The sequence below is a fragment of the Cucurbita moschata genome, unplaced genomic scaffold, assembly GCF_002738365.1.
Source record: "Cucurbita moschata cultivar Rifu unplaced genomic scaffold, Cmos_1.0 Cmo_Scf00070, whole genome shotgun sequence".
NCBI classification, from domain to species: domain Eukaryota; kingdom Viridiplantae; phylum Streptophyta; class Magnoliopsida; order Cucurbitales; family Cucurbitaceae; genus Cucurbita; species Cucurbita moschata.
The window spans coordinates 960371-966590 of NW_019268586.1; positions in this window are offsets into that span (position 1 = coordinate 960371).

The following is a 6220-nucleotide window of genomic DNA, read 5'->3' on the forward strand; positions in this document are numbered from 1 at the left end:
AATAATAAAATGTGCTTATTAGTCATCCTTGGACTATTTGATAAATTCAGCGGAGTTCATTAAATGCAACTTAAAACTTAAAGTGCATTTAATTCATCTCTTTCTTGAACCTCAACTTTGCACAACATATAAGGGAGGTCTCCAGCGTCTTCTAGAATTTCCTTTGATGAGCTCACCATAGCTTGAATATAACTGTATAAAGTTTGTTGTAGCTTCTTGGCTCTCGTCCTTGTAATTGGACCTTGAGGTATGGAAATTCCTTGGTCGTGGTTCATATCATTCTCCCCCTCTTGAGAAGGATTCGTCCTCGAATCCAAGCCATCACCTACATCATAAGGGCTCAAATCAACAACATTAAAAGTTGCACTAACACCGTACTTACCTGGTAAATCAATTTTATAAGCATTGTCGTTGATGCGTTCAAGAACTTGAAAAGGTCCATCTCCTCGTGGTAAAAGCTTAGATTTTCTTTGAGTAGGAAATCTTTCTTTTCAGAAATGCACCCAAACCCAATCTCCTGGCTTGAAGATGACAATCTTACGTCCTTTATTAATTCGGGTGGCAACCTTGGAATTTTGTTTCTCAATTTGTTCTTTCACTTGCTTGTGCAGTTTATGAACAAACTCAACCTTGGCATTTGCATCAAAATTCACAAACTCTTTTGACGGTATGGGTAACAAGTCAATAGGGGTTAAAGGATTAAAGCCATAAACAATTTCAAAAGGTGTGCATTTAGTAGTGCTATGAACAGCCCTATTATATGCAAATTCTATAAATGGCAAACAATCCTCCCAAGTCTTAAGATTCTTATCAATAATAGCCCTAAGCATAGCAGTCATGGTTCTGTTAACAACTTCAGTTTGTCCATCCGTTTGAGGATGACAAGTAGTTGAATATACTAGCTTAGTTCCTAACTTACCCCATAAAACACGCCAAAAGTGGCTTAAAAATTTTACATCACGATCACTAACGATGCTTTTAGGAATGCCATGCAATCGTACAACTTCCCTAAAGAACAGGTCTGCAATATGTTTTGCATCATCAGTTTTGTGACAAGGAATAAAATGAGCCATTTTACTAAATCGATCAACCACAACAAAAATGCTATCATAACCTTTCCTAGTCCTAGGTAAACCTAAAACAAAATCCATTGATATATCAATCCATGGACCATTAGGAACTGGTAATGGGGAGTATAAACCATGTGGTTGAAGCCTAGACTTAGCTTGTTTACATGCTATGCAACGACCACAAACTTTATGAACATCATGTCTCATTTTAGGCCAAAAAAAATGTTCAGAGAGCATATCATAAGTTTTAGAAACTCCATGGTGTGCCATTAAACCACCTCCATGAGCTTCCCTCACAAGTAGCTCACGGATGGAACAAGATGGTATGCAAAGTTTGCCTTTTCGGAACAAAAATCCATCTAACAACAAGTAATTATCCACAATGAGTCCTTTTTCACAAGATTCAACAAAAGGAGCAAAGAACATGTCATGTTGATACAAATCCTTTATGTGTTCAAAACCCAACAACCTAGCATTCAAAGTATTGAGGAGGACATACCTTCGTGATAAAGCATCTGCTACAATGTTCTCCTTTCCTTGTTTATATTTTATGACATACGGGAATGTTTCAATAAATTCTAACCACTTAGCATGTCGTCGGTTGAGTTTATTTTGTACTCTCAAATGCTTTAAACTTTCATGATCCGTATGAATAATGAACTCCTTAGGCCAAAGATAATGTTGCCAGGTTTGCAATGCACGAACCAAAGCATAAAGCTCTTTGTCATAAGTTGGATACCTCAAAGATGCACCAGTCAACTTCTCACTAAAGAACATTAAAGGTCTTTGATTTTGCATTAATACAGCACCTATCCCTACTCCACTAGCATCACATTCAATTTCAAAAGTAGACTCAAAATTAGGTAATGCAAGCAAGGGAGCAGAACTCAATTTTTCTTTCAAAGTATTAAAAGCAAGTTCTTGATCTTTTTCCCATATAAAGGATACATTTTTCTTAACAAGTTCATTCAAGGGTGAAGCAATTGTACTAAAATTTTTAATGAACCTACGGTAGAAACTTGCAAGACCATGAAAACTTCTTACCTCACTTACATTTTTCGGAGTAGGCCAATCTTTTATAGCCTTCACTTTCTCCTCATCAACCTCAACACCATTAGATGAAACTACAAACCCAAGAAAGTTAACTTTTTCCATGCAAAAGCTACATTTCTTTAAATTTACGTACAAACATTCGTTTCTTAAAGTAGTCAAAACATTGCGTACATGGGTAATATGATCATCTAAAGATTTAGAGTAAACAAGGATGTCATCAAAATAAACAACCACAAACTTACCTAAGTATTCTCGTAAGACATGATTCATTAGTCTCATGAATGTACTAGGTGCATTAGTTAATCCAAAAGGCATAACCAACCATTCATAAAGACCATACTTGGTTTTAAAAGCTGTTTTCCACTCATCCCCAATATGCATGCGAATTTGATGATAACCCGATTTTAAATCAATCTTAGTAAAAAGACTACATCCATGCAATTCATCAAGCATATCATCTAATCTGGGAATTGGATGCCTATACTTTATAGTTATCTTGTTTATAGCCCTACAATCAACACACATACGCCAAGAACCATCTTTCTTAGGTACAAGAATAACTGGAACAGAACAAGGACTCAAACTTTCACGTACATACCCTTTAGCAAGGAGTTCACTTACTTGCCTTTGTATCTCTTCAGCCTCCTTTGGATTAGTCCTATAAGCTGGTCGGTTTGGAATGGGCGCGCCAGGAATGAAGTCAATCTTGTGTTCAATCCCTCTAAGTGGTGGCAAACTACTAGGCATCTCCTCGGAAAATAAATGTTCAAACTCTTGCAAAAGCACAACAAAATCACTAGGCAAAGAAGGGTTAAGCATGTTAGTAAAGTAACAAGACCCCTTGCACATAAGTACAAGAATAGTCTGGTTAGAGAGCAAAACATTCCTAGCCTCACTTGATCTAACATACAAGCTTACTGATTTGGCTTTTCTCTCTTTTTTTTCTCTAGGCTGAGTGTTACTCTCTTGCTTTTCACTCAAGCTCTTTTTTTCACTTGATTCTTTTTCAATCTCTGCTTTTGCATCAGCCTCTTGCCTTTTCTTTTCAAGTTTGCAATGATCAATAAATACATCTTTTGGAGACAATGGGATAAGAGTAGTTTTTCTACCGTTGTGAGTAAAGGAGTATCGATTTGCATACCCATCATACATTACCCGACGATCAAATTGCCATGGCCTCCCCAGTAGTAAATCTCCAACATGCATGGATACAACATCACATAAAACATCATCAACATATTTTCCAATTGTAAAAGAAACAAGAGTTTGTTGAGTTACCCGTACTTCCCCACAATCATTCAACCATTGAAGCTTGTAGGGTCTTGGATGTGGTTGTGTCTTTAAATTAAGTCTTTTGACCAGAATGGAACTCACAACATTGGTGCAACTACCGCTATCAATGACAACACTACAAGGTACAGATTGAACAAGACACCGAGTTTGAAACAAGTTCTCCCTTTGGTCTAGGCCGTCCTCCTTAATGTGGGTGTTTAGAGCTCGTCGAGTAACCAAAGATATATGTGTAGGGTCCTCTTCACTAAACTCCTCACTCTCATCAGTTTCCTCATTTATGTCGTCATGTGCCTCGTCATCCGTAACAATTTCTCCCTCCTTGATGGTCATAATTCTTGCATTTGGGCAATCTCTACTATAGTGTCCTACCCCTTGACATCTCCAACACTTTAAATCCCTATTTCGAACATTAGACTTTTCTACTTTTTCTTTCCCTGTTCTAGAACTCTCCCCTTTCTCAAATTTAGCTTGAGGCTTCTCATTAATCTCTTGATTTCTATGCTTATAATCAATGTTCTTACTATCCTTTTTCCATGTAGAAGTAGAATTGGGAAAAGTTTTAGAAGAATACCGTTGAGACCTTCGTTGGATTTGCCTCTCGATCTTAATTGCAATGTGCAACAACTCCTCAATATTAGAATAAGGCTGTAAATCAGTCTTGTCTGCAATCTCTATGTTTAACCCATTAAGAAACCGCGCCATGAGAGCCTCCATGTCCTCATCGAGTTCAAGTCGATCCATCAATGTATCCATCTCCTTGTAATAATCCTCCACAGATTTGCGTCCTTGTTTCAACGCTTGAAGCTTTTGCGCCATGTCCCGTTGAAAATATTGTGGAACAAAACGCTTCCTCATGGACTCTTTGAACTCGACCCATGAATCAATTGGTGCTTCAAGATTTCTTCTCCTACTTGACATCAATTTATCCCACCAAATTTGAGCATATTGTTTGAATTGAGCAATGCATAACAGTACCTTCTTTTCATCACTAAAATTATGGCAGTTGAACACTGACTCCACCGTTTTCTCCCATTGAAGGTACTCCTCTGGATCGGTTTTGCCATAAAACTTGGGAAGTTTTAATTTGATGCTCCCCACGTTACGATCAATTCTATCATCATAAGGAACTCGTTGTTGTAAATTATGATACCTTCTTCCATGGTCTCTCCCTCGCATCAAGCCAGGACCAACCGCATGTGGATTATCCTCGTGGTGATCAGAATTGTCGCCTTCATATGTATCGGTTGAGGGCGTAGGTTGTGGAATCCTCTGTCGTGCTTGATTTTGAATCTCCAATCTTCCTATTCGATCAGTCAACTCTTCTATTCCTCGAATTAGTCTTTCCATAGTTCGTTGTTGTGCTTCTCTCAATCGTGCATCAGTAATGTTAGTATTGTCGTCTGGATTTTCCATGCTACAAAAGAAAGGTAAAAGAAAAAAAAAAGGACCTCACAAGCGCTCCCTCACGTGTATTCACTCGTAAATGTAGTTCACTCGTGTTTAGCACTCAACACTCGAAGCAATGTGTCACTCCCTTACAAACTCACCCTCACAATTGAGCACACACAAATCACACTCCAAAAAAACAAATTGGGATGTGAGACAAGCTATGTTATAGAGCTAAGTGCAATTCAAAGTGAATAGACAGCACACTCAACACATAAACAAGGGTATTGAAGGAGCAATCCGAATAACGACAAAGAAACGAATTAAAGAAAGAAAATGATTAAGGACTAATTTAGACGTAGTAACATATGAGAGTTACATATAGTAATCAAGAGGAAAAAAGAAAGACATTTAACATCATATGCTTTCTTTATTTCAATGGTTTTTTTTTTTTTTTGATTGGCAAAATCTAAACAATTTACCAACAAGAAAATTGATTTAGAAGATCTTAAAGAAGAACAAAGTGTTGATAAGATCCAGATCTAACACTTTAAAGAACATAAGATTTTTTTTTTTTTTTTTTTTTATATTTTTGTGATAGAACATGAACATTCTACACAAACTGAGAAAAAAAAATTATAAGAAAATTAAAAGAGATAAGCGCAATGAAACATATATCCGATCGTGAGCCTAAAGCTCTGATACCAAATGATATGGAAATCAACCCAAGGGAAAGTATGGAACGGATTACCTTGATGATCAAGATCAAGAGTAAAGAAAACTCGTTTCTAAACTCGTGATTCGAATCACTCCACAAGAGGTTTGATCAATACCACTTGAATGACTCTACATGCAAGTTCTAAACACAAGAATTTGCAAAGAAAGTTTAGCTCTTAACAAAGCTAAAATAGAAATTCTATTCTTAATTCCAAAATCTGATGTCTAATCAAAGAAAAGAAGGCTTTATATAGCCTTTACAACCTTAACCTATGTCATACATAACTCCCAAATTAAATGGGCTAGTAATGAGAAATACCCATAACCTCCATATTTAAATGGCTAGTTAATGGTGGAATATAGTAACCTATGTGGGTTACAATATAACCTTAACTCCTATATTTAAAACTAGTTTAAATATGACAAACAAATAGTTAAACTATAATTAAATAATGCAAATAATAAAATGTGCTTATTAGTCATCCTTGGACTATTTGATAAATTCAGCGGAGTTCATTAAATGCAACTTAAAACTTAAAGTGCATTTAATTCATCTCTTTCTTGAACCTCAACTTTGCACAACATATAAGGGAGGTCTCCAGCGTCTTCTAGAATTTCCTTTGATGAGCTCACCATAGCTTGAATATAACTGTATAAAGTTTGTTGTAGCTTCTTGGCTCTCGTCCTTGTAATTGGACCTT